The sequence below is a fragment of the Amblyraja radiata genome, chromosome 10 (genome assembly GCF_010909765.2).
Source record: "Amblyraja radiata isolate CabotCenter1 chromosome 10, sAmbRad1.1.pri, whole genome shotgun sequence".
Classification (NCBI taxonomy): Eukaryota; Metazoa; Chordata; class Chondrichthyes; order Rajiformes; family Rajidae; genus Amblyraja; species Amblyraja radiata.
Window position 1 is genome coordinate 30,099,643 of NC_045965.1, and position 20,395 is coordinate 30,120,037.

The 20,395-nt window shown below is 42.0% G+C and overlaps 1 long non-coding RNA gene across 1 annotated transcript; it reads left to right on the top strand.

Annotated features, from left to right (window-relative positions):
* The first annotated feature begins 34 nt into the window (after positions 1 to 34).
* Positions 35 to 20,039, top strand: LOC116977727. The gene is made up of 3 exons (XR_004413287.1): positions 35 to 359; positions 2,399 to 2,480; positions 17,796 to 20,039. It is a non-coding gene; the product is annotated as an uncharacterized LOC116977727 (long non-coding RNA).
* Positions 20,040 to 20,395: the final 356 nt, after the last annotated feature.

Consider the following 20,395-nt stretch of genomic DNA (forward strand, 5'->3'; position numbering starts at 1 on the left):
CTCTCCGTCCGCCCAGCGTGATGGCGTCACGTCACGCTCCGCCCCGCCCACCCGGCGTGATGGCGTCATGGTCCCCGAGTGACACGTCACACGTACCCGGTAACAAAGAGAGGTGGATACAAAGTTTCCACCGCAGATGGATACAAAATGCTGCGGTAACTCAACGGGACAGGCTGCGTCTCTAGTACAGAGAGAAGGAATGGGTGATGTGTCGGACGGGTCTGAAGAACGATCTCAACCCGAAACCCGTTCCTTCTCCTTTTCTCCACAGTTGCTGCCTGCCCCGCTTTGTTACTCCAGCATTTTGTGTCTCTTCTATCGAGGAAAGAAGACGGGTTTGAAAGCGGGAGGAAATTGAGGTACGTGATCGTTGAGGAAAAGGAAATTAACATGATTGTATACCCGCGTCAGAGTGCGGTATCATGTTATATTTATGCAGCAGTGCCTGGTTTCAAATGGTCTTGGATCTCTACCATTATACAAGGCCCTTGTGCTGTCAAAAGTGCGTGGAAGCTAATAAACAACCATCATACTTTGTGTACTAGTCATGTCTCTATTATTTATTTCATTCCCCTTACATGTTTTTCCTCTACCTGCTAAATTTTTGTAAGGTGTCCTTGAGACTCTTGAAAGGCGCCCATAAATAAAATCTATTATTATTATCATATAAGGTTTACAAAGTAAGATTTACGGGTACCTTCCGCTCCCATAACTTCAATAGAAGTTAATCATAGCCATACAGCATTAAATATGCTCTTTGTGCCATTAGCTCCATGCCAGCCATCAGGCACCTATCTATATTATGTTCATTTACCAGCACTTTGTAGCCTTCCGTGCCTTGATCCAGAGCGATCTACCCAATGTGAATATTGAGGTGATACAGTTTACACCAAGATTGCTGGAGTTGTGCACAGTGAGAAAAGCTGTATAGAGCAGGATATAGATCACCTACAGAAATAAGTGGAGAAAAGGCAGATGGAGTTTAATCCGAGCAAGTATGAGGTATTGTACTTTGGGAGGCTGAATGTAAGAGAAAGGTATACCGTTGAGGGCAAGACCCTTAAAAGTATTGATGTGCAGACATAGTTGGCCGAATGGCCTGTTCCCGTGCTGTACTTTTCTATGTTCTAAAAAACATAATTTACTGGAAATGACAAGTAAATGAGAATGTTAGAAATATTCGGCAAATCCGCTAGCATCGTGAAAAGAGAAAAACTTAGAAACCTTGCGTCCATCTCTTTCCCAGGGTAGGGGAATCAAGAACTAGAGAACAATTTGTAAGGTGAGGAAGATTCATAATAGGAACGTGAGGGACAACCTTTTCACACAGAGGGTGGTGGATATAAGGAACAACCTACCAGAGGAGACATTGAGGCAGGCACAATAACATAATTTAAAAGACGTTTGGGCAGGTACATGGATAGGAAATGTTCAGAGGGACATGGGCCAAATGCAAGTAAATGGGAATAGCTTAGATGGGAGATCTCAGCCAGCATGAGCAAGTTGGATCCAAGGGCCTGCTTCTGAGCTGTATGACTCTGTCTGATATGTAAGAGTTCAGTTTAGTTTATCGTCAAGTGTACCATGGTACAATGAAAAGTTTTTATGTTGCGTGCCATCCAGTCAGCAGAAAGACAATAAATGATTACAATCAAGCCATCCACTATGGGATACTGGGACATTCCTGCTTATGGATCTTGGGAGGAGGTATACGTGGCTGTGCAGGTTTGGATGACTAAGATGTTGTTAAGCGTGAAAGAGTGCAGAGAAGATTGACAAGGATGTTGCCAGGACTCAAGGGCCTGAGCTATGGGGAGAGGTTGAGCAGGCTAGGACTTTATTCCTCGAAGCACAGGAGGATGAGGGGTGATCTTTTGGAGGTGTATAAGATCATGAGAGGAATAGATGGGGTAAATGCACAGAGACTTTTGCCCAGAGTAGAGGAATCAAGAACCAGAGGACACAGGTTTACAGTGAGTGGGGAAAGATTTAATAGGTATCTGAGGGGCCACAATTTTACACAAAGGGCGTAGGTACATGAAACGAGCTGCCAGAGGAGGTAGCTAAGGCAGGTACTATCAGAATGTTTAAAAAAACATTTAGACAGTTACTGGATAGGTTAGAATGATATGGGCCAAAAGCAGGCAGGTAGGTCTAGTGTAGATGGGCATGTTGGATGGCGTGGGCAAATTGGGCTGAAGGGCCTGTTTCCACGCTATACAACTTCATGACTAAGAATGGCTGTAGAGGGATCTCAAGGAAAAGGCCTATGGCTGTGTGGAAGACAATGCCTGATGGTCAGTATTAGTAGGGGTGTTGTTTAGAGGGAGGTGATATTTGGCCTCTGCAAGGCAGAAGTCAGTTCTCAAGACCTCAACAACTCCACTCTTGTTGGGAGCTTTGATGGCATTGCAGTGAGAATCCACTACCACTTCACATCCAGGAATGACCATCTTGAAGAAGTAAATTTCTGATAAGAGGTAATTGATTTGAAATATTGTTTCTCTATCCACAATTGCTGTCTGCTCTGCTTTCTGTCGTATTAGTTGTTTCTATTTCAGATTTGTAACAATAGATTTTTTATACTTTCCAAAAGCAAATTAGTAGCCTGGTGACACTTTACTCAAATTTCTTGTCCACTGAAGATAGACACAAAGTGCTGGAGTAACTCAGTGGGTCAGACATCATCTCTGGAGAAAAAGGATGGGTGACATTTTGGGTCGGGACTCTTCTTCATGTTTAATTATTTTCAACTCTCATCTGAAGTAATTTTCATCTATCTCAGCAGTGTGGTTACCTAATAGAAACACAGAGAGCAGCATTAACCACCGGACATGACATTCTTCAACCTCAAAAAAAGCATTTAACAATTCAGAGAGAATACAGAACATTTTCCTGATGTTGGCTGCTCTGAAAAATCTCTTTCTACCTACATCTGATTCGTGTAAAACATTAATTTGACCCATAGGCTCAACGCAAATGTACTGGTAAAAAATAGTCATATACTATAAAGTTCAGTATATCATAATTTCTCTTGAAGATAGACACAAAGAGCTAGAGTAACTCAACGGGTCAGACAGCATCTCTGGAGAAAAGGAATAGGTAACTTTTCAGGTTGAGACCCTTGTTCAGACCTGAATCATTCCTGCCTCATCGCCAACAAACTTCCTGCTGGAGCAATGTTAATCTGCAGGACCAGCAGGAAACTGTCCAACCTCCATTGCATCGACTCCAGCACCAAGGTCATTTCAACCTCAGTCATAGGGCTACAGTACATTAACAACACTCCTGTATGTGACCATCCCGCCTTCAATTACAAGTGTAGAAGTTCTGTACATCTCATTTCCCAAGGCATGTCCTTCATAATAGATTCAAAACTTTTTGCACTTGTTTAACCACTAAAATACATGAATTAAATAAATTCAACAACTACAACAGCTTGACTCATTGCATCCACCCAAGAGGAAAATTGGAAATTTGCAATAGCATGCCTGAACAAAACACTGATAATGATCTACAAGTCCAAACATTTTTGAGTGTTCTGTGTCACTTTTACTCTGAGGTATTCTTAACGAGTAAATTGGTTTTGGATTGTTTTATTACTGTCACATGTACTGAGATACAATAAATCTTTGTTTTGCGTGTTACCCAGGCAAATCATAACATACCTGAGTGCATAGGGTAGTGCAAAATATATAAATAAATAGTGTAGAATATAACCTTACAGCTACACTGAAAGCATAGAGTAAACAGAAAATCCAAAGGCCTCAACAGAGTAGCTTGGCAATGATATTGGAGCGTGACGACTCTTTGCGCGATGGCCCTAGCAGATCTACTTTAAAAAATTACAATCTGAGACTAACTGGGTGATTATTTTTGATGTGACTTTTGCGGGTCATTGTTTGATACAGCCTTGAACAATTTGCTTCAGAATCAGAAATAAAAATAATGTCTGGGGAGCTGGTTCAATTGTTACAATTAGGAATGAGCAGGGTATCTAAAGCTTTTTTTTACAGTTCTAATGGCTTTCTGTTTAATATTTATGATTGGCAACTGAATCTGCTTTACTAACTCCTGAAACATTCTCAGGGGAATTCAAAATCCTTTCAGTTTGTATTTCAAGATAATCAGTAATCTCATGACATGCACTTTGTGCCATCTAAAGGGCCTGTCCCACTTAGGCTATTTTTAGGAGACTGCCGGCGACTGTCACAGTCATAGCAGGTCGCCGTAAACCCGGCCACTGGACCCCCCTTCGACATAAAATTTGAAATAGAATCATTACTTTAACAACAAAAAAAAACGAAGTCAGCACCGGTGACAACCTACGTTAACCTGGCGACAACCTATGTTAACTTGGCGACAACTACGACAGCACCTATGTCAGGAGAAGTCAAGCTTCACTCAAACCCACTGTCGCCGACTGTCTCAGAAAAATTTTCAACATGTTGAAAATCCAGCGGAGACCAGAAAGACGCTACGACTCTTTGGGGGACTGAGGAGATGACTCACGGCCATATAGGCGACACCCCAGCGACTATGTGGCGACAGCCGAGTCTTCAGTAGTCGCCTAAAAAATATTTAAAGTGGGACAGACCCTCTTACCTGTAATGTTGTGAAGTCTGAAGTTCAAAGGTTGTGTAATTACTTTGGATTTGCTAATTTTGCAACAAACAACATCTTTGATGGCTGATTTTGTTTCTGTATATATCTGGTGAACTGGGAGCCACAGATAAATTCATGGTCATACTGCTCCTTGGTCTCCGGGTTGAATAATTTGCATGACTGCTTTAAATCCACATACAACACAATCTTTATTTTTCTTAAAGCTGATCTGTGTTTTCAGTTGCAGTTAGCTTTAAAATTTCCTGTTGTTTCCCAGAGGCATAATTGGGCATGCGTAGATGCTATAGATAATTTTCCTATTAATATTGAACAGTACAAGGCATAAACAGACCCTTTAATCAAAAATATCTCTTATCAAAAATGATGCAAAATTAACCTAATCCCTTCTGCCTGCACATGAACAGTACACAGGAACGGGCCCTTTGGCCCTTTGGTTCCAAACATGATGCCTAGCTGAACTGACCTCATCAGCTTGCACATGATCCATATCCTTCCATTCCTTGTACTTCCATGAACTTATTTAAAAACCTCTTAAACACCACTGTCATATCTGCCTCCACCACCTTACCTAGCAATTAGTTTCAGGCCGCCACCACCCAATGTGTACAAAAACATTGCTCCTCTCAACATAGCTATACCCTCTAGTGTTGGACGGTTACACCCTGGGATAAAGGTTCTGACTGTCTATCCTATCTGTGCCTCTAATAATTATCAAGTCTACTCTCAACCTTCAACGTTCCAGAGAAAATAATCCAAATCTATCCAACCCTGAAGCTGAAATCCTTTAAACCCTGCTGTATTCTGGTAAACCTCCTCTGCACCCAGTATGGCTGCCTGAGAAGGCACATCAGTGTTCTCCCTTTTGAAGCGAGCATAGAGCGCATTGAGCTTGTCCGAGAATGATGCCTCGCTGTCCTTGAGCTGCCACTTGGTTTTGCCTTGTTGGAAGCAATTGCGTGCAGGCCCTACCAAATCCGCCAAATGTCTGTGTTCTGTCCTCCAATTTAGAGCAAAAGCTTATCTTTGTCTTTCTGATGCCTTATTGAGGCCTTACCAGGACTTGACACGTGAACCTGCATTGCCAGACTTGAATGCCCAAGATCTGGTTCTCAGAAGATTGCAGAAGCATAATAACCATTTCAAAGAAGATAGTGGGATTACATTCCATAAGACATCTATCTTTAACCATATATCTACTAGATTAAGTGGGACCCGTTGGGTCCCAGGTTCACATGGGAGGGCTGGTCCCCCAAAGCAATATTCCACCTCTCCACCAATTCCAATATTGGTGGCCAATATTGGGGGGGGGGGAGGTTCTGGAGAACTAGCATGGGTGTTGTTAGTCAAGTCAAGTGCAGGGCCAACAATCCATTTCAACCCATTTCATGTCAATTCAATCCATTTCATGTCAATTCAATCCATTTCAAGTCAAGTCATGCACATGGCAGGTGGGGCCAGCCAACAATACAATCCATTTGCTTTAATTTCAGGTGAGGTCAAGCAAAGCAAAGACAACGCAAAAGCACAGGGCAGGCGGGGGCAGCCGACAATACAATCCATTTGCTTTCATTTCAGGTGAGGTCAAGCAGGCAAAACAAAAACAAAAGCACTGGGCAGGTGGGGCCAGCCAACAATACAATCCATTTGCTTTCATTTCAGGTGAGCTCAACCAAAGCAAAGGCAAGCAAAAGCACAGGGCAGGCCAAACAACTCATTTTATTTTGTTTCCATTTCAATTTCAGGCACAGGGCAGGCCAAACAATTAATTTCATTTCATTAAGGGCTAACAAATCATTTATTGCAAGCACATTAAGGGTTAACAAATCATCATTCATTGCAAGTACATTGCTGGCTAACAAATCATTTATTGCAAGCACATTAAGGGTTAACAAATCATCATTCATTGCAAGCACATTACTGGCTAACAAATCATTTATTGCAAGCACATTAAGGGTTAACAAATCATTATTCATTGCAAGCACATTACTGGCTAACAAATCATTTATTACAAGAACAATAATTATAGGTAACCACATAAAGCACATATCCACATAAAGCGCATAACCACATAAAGCACATAAAGGGTAGACTCACAGTTCAGTAGACTCACAGCAGAATCCCAGTTGTGGCCTCTCCCTCACAATATTTCAGAGTGACTGACTCATGACCAGGCTGGCTAACAAATAATTTATTGCAAGCACATTAAGGGTTAACATCCGGGGTTTTATAGTCCTGCCCCCCCCGCCCCCCCTTACCTTCATCATGGTGATTGACAGGCGAAAGACCAATCAACTGATCTCAATATGTTTTAAACATTCATAACTTTTTTTAATTTTTCATCGATCAGAAAAATCCTCAGGGCTGCCTCAGTGGAGGAGGACTGAGTAAGATGGCCAAAAATCATAGCGATATATGATCGCGTTTTTTCATGCAGCCAGGAAGTGGTCAAGCTGAGACTTTTAATTATATAGATATATATCTTTCTTCTTTCTATACATAACTAAAACTCTGAGCTTGTTATCTTCTGGTTTGGCAGTCATACTATTTGCACAAAAACAGTACATATCGCTACGATTTTTCGCCAGCTTACTCACCATTCTCCTGTGCTGCGATTGCACAGGAGAACGACCCCCGACGCATGTGGCAAGGCATCCAGGCCATCACGGACTATAAACCCACCAACCCCACCCCCACATCCAGCGACACCTCCTTCCTTGAGGAGCTTAACCACTTTTATGGCCGCTTTGACAGGGACAATCAAGAGATGGCCATCAAGGCTGTGCTCCCTGCTGATCACTAGCCCCTGACACTCATCCCCATCGACGTGTATGTGGCACTGAGCAGGATTAATGCACAAAAGGCTGCTGGCCCGGACGGCATGCCCGAGCGCGTCCTCAGGGCCTGTGCTGCGCAGCTGACAGACGTCTGGACTGACATCTTCAACCTGTCACTTGCCCAAGCAGCTGTCCCCACGTGCCTTAAAACCACCTCCATCGTGCCGGTGCCAAAACACTCCACTGCGGCGAGCCTCAACGACTTCTGCACAGTTGCACTTACTCCCATCATCACCAAGTGCTTTGAAAGGCTGGTCCTGGCACACCTCAAAGGCTGCCTACCTCCCACACTGGACCCCTATCAGTTCGCCTACCGCAAGAACAGGAGTACGGAGGATGCCATCTCCACGGCACTTCACTCCGCGCTCTCCCACCTCGACAACAGAGACACCTACGTGAGAATGCTGTTCATAGACTTTAGCTCAGCATTTAACACCATTATCCCCTCAAAACTGATCACCAAACTCATCGACCTGGGCATCGACCCCTCCCTCTGCAACAGGATACTGGACTTTCTAACCAACAGACCCCAGTTTGTTAGGTTAGACAACCACAGCTCTTCAACCCTCACCCTGAACCCTCTTCAACCCTCACCCTCATTCCACAGGGCTGTGTGCTGACCCCCCTCCTCTACTCCCTCTTCACCTACGACTGCTCACCTGTACATGGTACTAACACCATCATCAAGTATGCAGATGATACAACGATGATTGGTCTCATCAGCGACAATGATGAGTCGGCCTATAGGGAGGAGGTCCAGCTCCCAGCAACATGGTGCGCTGACAACAACCTGGCCCTTAACACCAAGATGACCAAGGAGCTCATTGTGGACTACAGAAGGTCTAGGGGTGACACGCACACCCCCATCCATATTAATGGGACGGAGGTGGAGCGTGTTTCCAGCTTCAGGTTTCTGGGGGTCAACATCTCTGATGACCTCTCTTGGACCCACAATACCTCAACTCTGATCAAGAAGGCTCACCAGCGTCTCTTCTTCCTGAGGAGACTAAAGAAGGTCCATCTGTCTCCTCAGATTCTGGTGAACTTCTACCGCTGCACCATCGAGAGCATCCTTACCAACTGTATCACAGTATGGTATGGCAACTGCTCTGTCTCTGACCGGAAAGCACTGCAGAGGGTGGTAAAAACTGCCCAACGCATCACTGGTTCCTCACTCCCCTCCATTGAGTCTGTCCAGAGCAAGTGATGACTGCGAAGGGCGCGCAGCATCGTCAAGGACTGCTCTCACCCCAACCACAGACTGTTTACCCTCCTCCCATCTGGGAGGCGCTACATGTCCCTCCATTGCCGGACCAGCAGGTTCAGGAACAGCTTCTTCCCTGCGGCTGTTACCCTACTTAACTCTGCACCTTGGTGATTGCTAGGCACCCCATCCCCCGGACACTCCTTCCCCCAGTGTCTGATCTCCTCCCCCAAAAAGAAATTACACTACTGCTACTGTATATGAATATATATATTTTACTGTTCCATTATTCTGTGTTCGCACTTCTGGGTGAGATGCCCACTGCACTTTGTTGTTTATGTACTTGTACACTGCACAATGACAATAAAGTTTGAATCTGAATCTGCACCAAGTTTCGGTCCGATCGATGGAAGCTGGTAAGAGTTATCGAGGTTTATAAATCTTAAAAACCGCGCATGCGCAGATCGATTGCCTCGCGCGGATTGGTCCCTTCTATTATCACTCCGCGGGACGGTCCGCCCCTTCCTGTGCCATCTCGTCTTTACTGCAGCTGCGGGAGGCTCTGGATGGCCGCGGAGGTCTCCAACCGAACACAATTTTCAGAGGGAGGGACTGCAAACGGCCCGACCCAACCCAACCCAACCCAACCCAACCCAACCCGACCCAGCCCAACCCAACCCAACCCAACCCAACCCGACCCAGCCCAACCCAACCCAACCCAAACCAGCCTGGTGTGGAGTCGGAGATGGCCCCCTCCCCCGTGATACCGCACTCTCCCCCATGGCTCTTCCCTGTATTTTCTCTGGGCTCTCTCTCCTGCCCCCATGCCCCTCTCCCCCACTCACACACCATTTCCCCCCCAAAACGCCCCCGCCCCCACATCCCTCCCACTCCTCTACACCACTCCCCCTCCTCCCCACACCTGTGCCCCCCACACACCCCTCCCCCCATCCCCCCCCTGCCCACACACTCCTCTCCCCACAACCCCCCCCCCCGCCCACACATACCCCCCTCCCACGCACCCCTCCCCCCACAATCCCTCTGCCCACACATGCCCCCCCTCCCACACCCCTCCCCCAACCCCTACCTGCCCACACACATACCTCTCCCACACACCCCTCACAAATAGAAGAATGTAATAAAAGTAATGAAAGTGTGTAATTATTTAAAAAAATAAGGCACGACATTGTTCAGAGTGCAAGCGGCTGGCCGAGCACGAGACCTGCTCTCACCTGACAGGATCTTTCAATAATAACATGGCCACTGAACTACTTTACTTCACAGACAGTCCCTTAAGATTAAGATGCCTTGTGTCCACAGTGCTTTTAGAATGCTAGTCACCACCACATGTGGAGCACGAGGTGCCTGATGGCGCAGGTAGGCATTTACATAGAATAGTACACTGACATGAGGAACAGAGGACTGCCCCTCAGAGTGACCACACCGAAAGAGAGCCTGGCTGAGCAACTGTCCCGCACTGTGTGGGAGATGGTGGGAAGATCAAGACCGCAGGGGACAGCCGAGGAGCGAGAGAAGGACATTGTGGGGAGACTACGGGCCTTCAGAAGACAGCCCTCGTCTTCAGAAGAGCTTTAAGTTATGGATAACTTTTAAAATATAGGTGAGCTGAATAGAACTTAAAGGTTGACGGTGCTTTATTTCATTTGTTACGTCCAACTGTTTTCCCCTATTTAAATGAAGATAAATACAGGGGAGGAATGCACAGGGAAGTATGTTCTGCATTATGGATGGAGTTTTTTTTCTTTTTGGATGCTGCAGTGGGAGCCCTCAGCTCACAGATGAGAGAGGCTCTCCCCCACAACTAGGCTTTTCCTCAAGCCTAGTCCAGGGTCATCCACAGGAGACCCCTACCTTGGAATCATGCCTTTGTTTTTTCATATGTTCTTTTGTTTTTGTCTGTTCAGGGAGTAGATTTGTTATGCCTAATTTCACCATGTTACTGATACACAGAAGTTAAATACAAATGGCTAATGGAAAGGTAAAATTCATTTCTTTTTATGTGAATGGTCTGCTAAACCCAATTAAACGCAGCAAAATGTTAACTAAAATGAGGAAAGAACAAACCCATATAGTATACTTACAGGAAACCCATCTAAATGACAAAGAACACGAAAAACCTAAAATAATGGGTTTCACTAATCACTTTTTCTCCTCATATATATTGAGATGTGGGAGAGGTGTCGCCACTCTCCTCTCAAGCAAGTTAGATTTTGAGAAAGTATTTGAAATGAGTGTTAAGGAGGGTAGATTTATTTTAGTAAGGGGGGAAATAGATGGGAATCAAGTTATGTTGCTGAATGTATATGCACCTCCTGGAAGTGATTTTAATTTCTTCCAGAGAATTATTAATATCATGATAATGGAAACAGAAGGCCTTCTTATTTGTGGGGAAGACCTAAATATCCATTTACAACCAGAGCTAGACTCGTCCAGTAGAAAATCTCATGATACAAAGTCTTCACATAAGAAAGTCAAAATTGTTTTTAAGGCGGTCGGTTTAATTGATATATGGCAGGACCCTTTCCCTAATAGAAGGGATTACACCCATTACTCAGCCCCACACTCTTTATACACAAGAATAGACTATTTTATAACATTTGGTAAAGATAAAATATACACCTGTGGAATTGGAACAATAGATTTAAGTGATCGTGCACCTATTTACCTATCTTCCTTTCTTCTCCCCGCCCCCCGCCCCCCCACCCTCCATCAGACTGAAGAAGGGTTTCGGCCCGAAACGTTGCCTATTTCCTTCGCTCCATAGATGCTGCTGCACCCGCTGAGTTTCTCCAGAATTTTTGTGTACCTATTTACCTATCTGTTGATTTAGACCTACGTGGCCTCATGGAAACTGAACTCGAGCCTGCTCAATGATCTTAACTTTAAGGAACAAATTAAAAAGGAGATAAGTCTCTATTTAGAACTCAATGATAAAGGAGAGGACTCTCCCCCTATTTTGTGGGATACTTTGAAGGTTGTTCTAAGAGGAAAAAATATAGTAATATCTTCATATAAGGAAAAAAAGAAGGAATAAAACATTTGAGGAAAATAAGCTGAAGGAACTAGAAAGGAAACACAAATTGACGCCGGCGCGGGATACATTGGAGGAAATTAGAAATACTAGGAATGAAATCAACAATCGGGTTGCAGAAGAAATCAAGAAAAAGTTAATGTTCCTGAAACAGAGGCACTATGAAAGTGGTTCTAAAACTACGAAAGTATTGGCGTGGAAGCTGAAAAAAAAGATGGCTGAAAATACAGTTCACAGAATCAGAGACCCAAGAACAAAAATATTGAAAAGTAAATTAAGTGAAATTCAGGAAGCCTTTGAAATATTCTACAGAACTCTGTATTCTGAAGTTCCAAGAGGTAGCCAAACTCAAGTAGACATATTTCTGAATTCCTTAGATTTGCCTATCTTAAATGAAGAACAAAACAAGATAATGACTGGAGACATAACAGAGGGTGAATTAAAAATTGCAATTAACAGGCTCAAGTTGAGCAAGTCACCAGGATCTGATGGTTATAGGGCAGAATGGTATAAGGAATTTAAAGAGGAGTTAACACCTATTATACTCCGTACATTAAATTGGGTTTCAAAAAAAGGCACAAACACCACCGAGCTGGAGGGAGGCAATTATCTCTGCTATACCAAAAGAAGGTAAAGATAAAACTGAGTGTGGGTCATTTAAACCGATATCAGTTCTTAATGTAGATTATAAATTATTCATTTCTATCATGGCCAAACGGTTAGAACAGTTCTTGCCTAAATTAATACACAATGACCAGACAGGGTTTATTCGGCAACGTCAAACACAGGACAATACATGACGGACACTACATATTGTGAACTACATTAAAGAAAATTTGAAGCAATAGTGATAAGTGTGGATGCTGAAACTGCATTCGACTCTGTGAACTGGAACATTATCGAGTTCTAATAGATTTGGCCTGCATGACACTGTTATTAAAACCATACAGGCACAGCCCACAGCTAGAATTATAGTTAACGGAAATTTATCAAATAGTTTTTCACTAGAAAGGGGTTCAACACAGGGATGTGTGTGGTCACCATTACTTTTTGCATTGTATTTGAAACCACTAGCTCAATATATAAGACAAAATGAAGAAATAAAAGGTATTACTATTCAAGGGACTGAACATAAATTGTCCTGTTCTGCGGATGACCTTTTTGATTTATTACCAACAAACTCTCTACTTAAATTGATGCAATCACTCGAACAATATGGTTAACTATCAGGATACAAGATTAACATAGGTAAAACACAACTGCTTACATACAACTGCAGCCCATCAGGAGAAGTCAGAAGTAGGTACCCTTTGGCATGGCAAGCAGAGCATCTCAAATATTTGGGTATCATTATACCAAGGGGTTTTACAGAATTATCAGAATGCAACTATTCACCTATACACCATAAGATTAAGGAGGATATAGCTAGATGGAACCTAATTCATTTCTTGAGCCTCAGCTCGAGAATTGAATCTATTAAAATGAGCATATTGCCAAGACTGTTATATTTATTTCGGACCCTACCAATAGAGATTAATCAAAAACAATTTAATGAATGAGACAAAATATTGTTAAGATATATATGGCAAGGTAAAAGACCTAGGACCAGCCTCAAAACCTTACAGTTAACAAAAGAAAAGGGGGGATGGGGTCTACCCTCTCTCAAAGACTATTCTCGGGCAGCACAGTTAAGACCTATGATATGTTGGTGCAACCCATCATATGATGCTCAATGGAAAAATATTGAAGAGAGAACACTCGCCATTCCTGTACAAGCGATCATAGCTGACAGCATCCTACAAGACTATATAAATGCTATTGAAAATCCTTGGGTAAAATTGACTCTTAAAATATGGAAAACAGTTATAATTTAGAGGAAGACATTAAAATTCTTAAATGGTGCACATATGACACAGACGTTACTCCTAATAAATTAGATAGTAGGTTTAAAGAGTGGACAGTTAAAGGCATAACTGCTCTTTGTAACATAATGAAAGAAGGAACACTGTTAAGTTTTGAAATGCTTAAAGAAAACTTCCTGTTAGAAAAACAAGACTTCTATCGATACTTACAGATGCGGAACTATGTTAATAAAAATGTTAAAAATAAAACAGTTGAGTATAGGTTTGATGGGATTATTTAGGAAAGCTTATAACTCAAATACTGGTGGTAAAATTATTTCATGCATGTATGAATCTTACATGATTCTGAATGTTAAATCACACTCAACCTTATATATTAAAATGAAATGGGAGAAGGAAGGAGGGATAATCATATCCGACGAAGAATGGACAGCAATATGGAGGTATCAATGGAAGTGCGCCAGTTCACAAAACTGGAGGGAGTTTAGTTGGAAAAGCCTGATGCGGTATTTTATTACGCTTTCTCAGAAATCCCATTACGGTGGGAACTCTCCAGTTTGTTGGAGAAAATGTGGAAATTTAAAGGCAGATCATTACCATGTTCTCTGGGATTGCCCTGTTATTAAAGATTTTTGGAGAGAGTTGCATGATGCCTTACAAGACATTTTAGATGTCATGTGCCCCTGGAGAGTAAGATCATGTTTTTTGGACTCATACCTGAAGGCTGGCGGAAAAAAGACAAATACTTACTGAATATATTGATGGTAGCTGGTAAAAAAGCTCTCTCAAAGAAATGGTTATCACAGGAGAGCCCAACTCTGAATGAATGGATGGACATCACAATGGACATTTATAAAATTGAGAAAATAACAGCATATGTTAACTTTAAATTGGATTTATTTGTGTCACCCGGGGAAAATTGGGTTAACTATGTAACGCCACATAGGCCAGACTTTATTTTTACAAATTGTTGATTATATGGTAAAGAAAGGATCACCCCCTAAGTGTTCATAGTTTTTACTGTGTTCTTGTTTCTATATTTGTGTAGCCCTGTGTAACTTCATATTAGTTTTTCTTATTAAGAAATGTATATAAGTTTTGCTGTGAATATGTGTTCTGCATTTTGATTTGTTGTAAATGAGTTCAATCATTTTTCCTGTGTGGTGATTGGTTTGGGGGTGGGAGCTGGGGTTTGTGGGTAATCGAAGTCCAGGAGAGAGAGAGAAGAAGCCTAGGCTAACTGCTACCCCTTCAGCTCGGAGGGGTGGATTAAAGACTGTCGCTGTGTGGACTTTATGATTACGGGGAAAGTGAGAGCAGCGGTTAGCTGAGCCCTGGAGACAACGGGGGAGAAGGAAGATTTCTGCCACATGGGGTCCTCTCTGGTCAGCCAACTCCCCGCCATCTTGTGAGCTTCTGCACTGTGCACTTGTCGGCTTCCACTGTATTTGGCCGCGACGCTCTCCAGCTTCGACCAGGCCTGCAACGTGGGGTTATTCTTGTTTTGTTTTTAATGTTGCCGGCTTGTGTGAGTGAGTGTGTGGACCCACATAGTAATTAATACTTAAAGGTACTATAAAAGATTGATTTATTGAGTGTTGTTCTTTTTTGAATATCTGTGTGAGAAACACCAGTAAAACACCTATAAGGGAATTAAAGTTAATGAACCTGGGGCGCAGCTCATGTTGAGGGCAAAGAAGCGCTACATTTGTTTGGTACAAATCTCAAAAAGAGGCAATTCAAGACAAACATAAGTGGATGATGTGTACATATAGAATCATACCTGAAACCTGATTTATGGAAATGTGTTTGCTGTGGAATGCCAATAGAAAAGTATGTTAAAAAAAAAGAACAGTACAGCACAATACAGCACAAGGACAGGCTCTTCAGCCCACAATGTCTGTGTCAAACATGATGCCAAGACCATCACTTACATACCTGCACATAAACCATATCCCTCCATTCTCTGCATATCCATGTGCCTGTCCAGAATTATTTTAAATGCCACTAACGTATCGGCTTTAACCACCACCCCCAGCAGTAGGTTCCAGGCACCCGCCACCATCTGTGTAAAAAGCACCTGCACATCTCCTTTAAACTTTGCCTCCCTCATGTTAAAGCTATGCTCTTTAGTATTTGATGAAAACATCATGGGAATACGATTCTGACCGTCTACCCTATCTATGCCTCATATTTTCATATATGAATATCCAAAATAGAAAAATTATGAGAGGCATAGATAGGGTAGGAAAAGGAGAATTTGGCTGGTGTTGGTACAGATGGAGAACCATAATGTCCTGAGTTGGCTCGCATTGATCAGCAATGGCCTGCAGAGTGTAAGAGAAGCCATGCTGATGGCTGAACCAGCTGTAAAACTGCTGGTTCACGTTGCACATCAGAAAACATCTAACACGTAGCATGTTCAGTTCTGGCTTACTGATAGATTCATAGAATCATATAGTGTGGAAACAGGCCCCTTGACCCAACTTACCCGCACTGAGCAACATGCCTCATCTACGCCAGTCCCACCTGCCTGCCCCTGGCCCATATCCCTCAAAAACCTTATCCTATCCACATGACTGTCTAAATGTTTCTTAAATGTGGCGATAGAAGACAGAGTGTTGTGGTGGAAGGGCAATATTCAGGTGGGATGTCTGTGACCAGCCGAGTTACACAGGGATCTCTACTGGGACATCTGCTGTTTGTGATATATATATAAATGACTTGGATGTAAATACTTTTGGGTTGGTTAGTAAATAGTAACACACCAAGATTGTGAGGAAGGCTATAAAAAGTATACAGCAGGATATAGATCAGATACGGAAATGGAGAAATGGCAGATGGAATTTAATCCAAGCGACCACGGGAGGTCAAATGTAAGGGGAACAATTAATGACATGACCCTTAACAACATTTATGTAAAAGGGATCTTAGGGCCCAAGTGGTGGATGTTAATTTGTGTTTATTATGTGTTGTTTATTATTACATGTATGGCTGCAGGCAACGACATTTCGTTCAGACCGAAAGGTCTGAATGACAAATAAAGGATTCAATTCAATTCAATTCAATTCAAGTCCATAACTCCCTGAAAGTGGCAACACAAGAAGATAGAGTGGGGGGAAAAAGCCATTTGCTATGCTTGCTTTCATAGGACAGGCGTTGAATATGGAAGTCAAGAAGTCATGATGCAGCTCTATAGGACTTTGGTTCATCTGCATTTGGATTATTGTGTGGAGACTTATGGGCCTGGCCATAAGGAGGCTGTGACTAGTTCCCAGAATGTATAGTCACCTGCAGTCGCCTAAAAAGTCGCCTAAGTGGGACAGGTCCATAAGTCTCCACACAATAATCCAAATGCAGATGAACCAACCTATAGATCCTATAGAGCTGCATCATGACTTCCATATTCAACGCCTGTCCCATAAGGATATGGAGACTTTGGGAAAAATGCCAGAGGTTTACCAGAATGATGCCTGGATTATGGGGTATTAGCTACAGGTGAGGTTGGACAGACTTGGATTATTTTCTCTGGAACTCTGGTGGTTTTGGGGGAAATCTGATAGAATAATATAAAAATTATGAGTGGAAATTCAAAGGGTAGACAGTCAGAACCATTTTCCTAGGATGGAAAAACTAAATACTAGAGGCTATAGCTTTCAGCTTAATGGGACAAAGTTTAAAGGGGAAGTGTGGGGCAATCTTTTTGCAGAGAGGGTGATGAGTGCTTGGAATGCACTTCTGGGGGGTGGTGGTTAAGGCAGATCGTGGCATTTAAGAGAATTTTGTATAGGCATATGGATATGCAGGGGATGGCGGGATATAAATTATGTGTTGGCAGATAAAAGATGGTCTAGGCATCATGTTCAGCACAGACATTGTGGACCGAAGGGCCTGTTCTTGTCCTGTTCTGTTTTATGTTATATATTCTTAATTAGTATTTTAAATTAGAATTGTTTTCTTTTGCTCGTCCTTTTCAGTCAGCTCCTTTGATTTCATCTCAGCTTAATTTAACAAGCGTTCACGCTCCCTTTCAGCTGATGCCATCAGCATTTCTGTAATGTTGTCTCTTGGTCTGTATAGACAGTCACTTTGTTCTCTTGAAATGTTATTTCAGTTCTGCCGATAGGTTAACTACCCGATAGATTCACTTATTTTCTCTCATCAGCAAATGCTGCTGGAACTCCTGAATGTTTTCAATATTTTCTGCTTTATTTCAGGTTTTCTGTAAATTCTTTGAAATTTACCTCCCTCACTTGCCAGTCAGATGAATGGAGTTACTTCATCTGAAAAGAACAGGATATTGGAGAAGGAGTGGGTGCGTGAGGTGTCATGAATAACTGGATTGTTTTACAAAGTGCAATCTTGATGGGTTGGTTATTTAAGTCCATAGTTTTATTAATTAAGTGATGTGCTCTACAACACCTTCCCAGGGGCCTGCCATTTACTGTGCAGGTCCTGTCCTGGTTTGACTTCCCAAAATACACATTTCTCACATTCATCTGCATAGTAAATTCCATTAACTGTTCTGCAGCCCATCTGCCAAACTGATCAAGATCCTGCTGTAACATTTGTAATGAACTTTGCTATCTACGATACTATGGCAAAATTGTCTCACAAAAAATGTGATACTTTCTCTAGTCTGCTGAAGGGTACCAATGTTAGACTTCAAATTCCTAGTTCACCTTGTGCTATAGCTTTAATATTTAAAATAATCAATTTGGAATGATCTTGTCCACAGCAGTAGACATTTTAATTTGATGCCAAGAATATTTCAACTGCAAAAATCCAAATGCAGTGATCAATCTCAGCAACCCAGTTCCATTTTTTTATTTTTGTCTTTTTTTAATATCCTTTTCTCTTGTACATCCCTCTGGTGTAAATGAGAATTTATATTATGGGAGATCAAGTTACCAGAACTTTCTTATTCTTCTTTATTGGTAAAGTTAAGTACTGTTGTTAGCATTTTCTTAGTCATGTCCCCTGAACTCTGAACAACTCTGGGAATGACACAAGGTCTCAAATGAAATTGCACTCCTTGGAACAGGCAGGCTTACATTTTTACTGGATTTCGTGTTCGTAAAATAATAAGTATTCAATGTTTTTGGAGCAAACACTGTACAATGGTGGACCTTCAAGCACTTTTTTTATTTAGATAGGATAGGTTTGGAGGAATATGGGCTGGATGCAGGCAGGTGGGACTAGTTTATGGGGGACATGTTGTTCGGTGTGCGACTTTGTTGGCTTTATCTTGCACTAAACGTTATTCGTTTATCCTGTATCTATATACTGTAAATTACTCGATTGTAATCATATATTATCTTTCTACTGTCTGGATAGTACGTAACAAAAGCATTTCACTGTACCTCAGTATGCATGACAATAAACTAAACTGAACTGAAGTTGTACCGAAGGGCAAGTTTCCACACTTTATTTGTCTCCTTACCTTTTCAACTTTCTTGTTTATTTGCCATTGCTCCACAGCCTGGGATCAATGTTTCCACATTTAATTTCTCCAACCCCACACAGGCAGAAGTGACCAAGATTGGTTAATCACAGAAGCCAAGCCAAACTGAGCTTGAAATAATGTGATATGCCTTGTCCATTCGCTGGAGTGCATCTTTGCAGGGATAATTTAATAGCGAAACACTAGATCTGGACAGGTACATCGATAGGAAAGGTTTAGAGAGATATGAGCCAAATGCAGGCAGGTTGGGCATCTTGACAAGTATGACCACGTTGGGCCGAAAGGCCTTTTCCACGTAGTATGATTCTATGACACTATTTACTTGCAATGCAGATTATTAATCATATTAGCTCTGACTATCACTTTTTGAAATTATATTAAAAATCCTGGAGGATTCAATCGTTTCATTAAAACTTCACATATGTGGGTAAAGTTAGAATGTATCCCGTGAGCTTGAGAACCCAGCTCTAGATTTTGGCTAAATCTAAGTTCTCTTTCTTCCTATATTTTTATCCTTGGCTATCTGGAAGCTGTTTACTTCAGCAGGGATTAGCCTGATCCATCTCCATCAATGTTGGTGAATAGTCTAAGAAAGAAACCTCCATATATTTTTCTTTAAAATGATTTGGCAAATCACACAGATATTTCTACTTCTCTATTAATTACTTGACTTTTTTATTTACCTTTCCAGAATTCTCAGACATCTCATAAAATTCAACAAAAAAAATAATAATTTCCCTATCCCCAGAAATTACAACAGGACAAAGACAAATTCTTTGGAATTTCAGGGCCACTCTTCGATTGTCGGCAGAAAGCCATGTCCCAGTAAAGATGAAATGTGAATGCAGAGCAATTCCCTTCAGTACTATGATTCAACACAACGAGGCTCATAAAGATTTGCAGTGGGAATAACAGTGAAAGTAGAAGCATTCAGCATTATCAAGGAATTTTCTCACACGCAGTAAAACGCAGGAATTAGAAATCTAGCAATCAAGAAAATACATGTACACTATTTATATATATATATATATATATATATATGTCATAAACTCTCATACTTCTAATATCGAGAAATCGGAGTTGCAAAGATTTTATTGCCAGATAAAAGTGAAGCACTGCAAGCATACTGCCAGTGGGAAGTGGACTAACAACAAAGTACTTGGAGAGTATGCCAACCAGATTATTTTCTAATGAGAAGAAATAGCAATCAGGGTATTGAGTCGGTGGCTTCTTTATCTGTAACAGAATCCAATAGTGGCAGGTTAAACATTTTGGCAAAGATCCTACTACCTATCTCATATTACATCCAGTCAATGATTTACATTATTTTAGGATATGCTTACTGAACCCTTC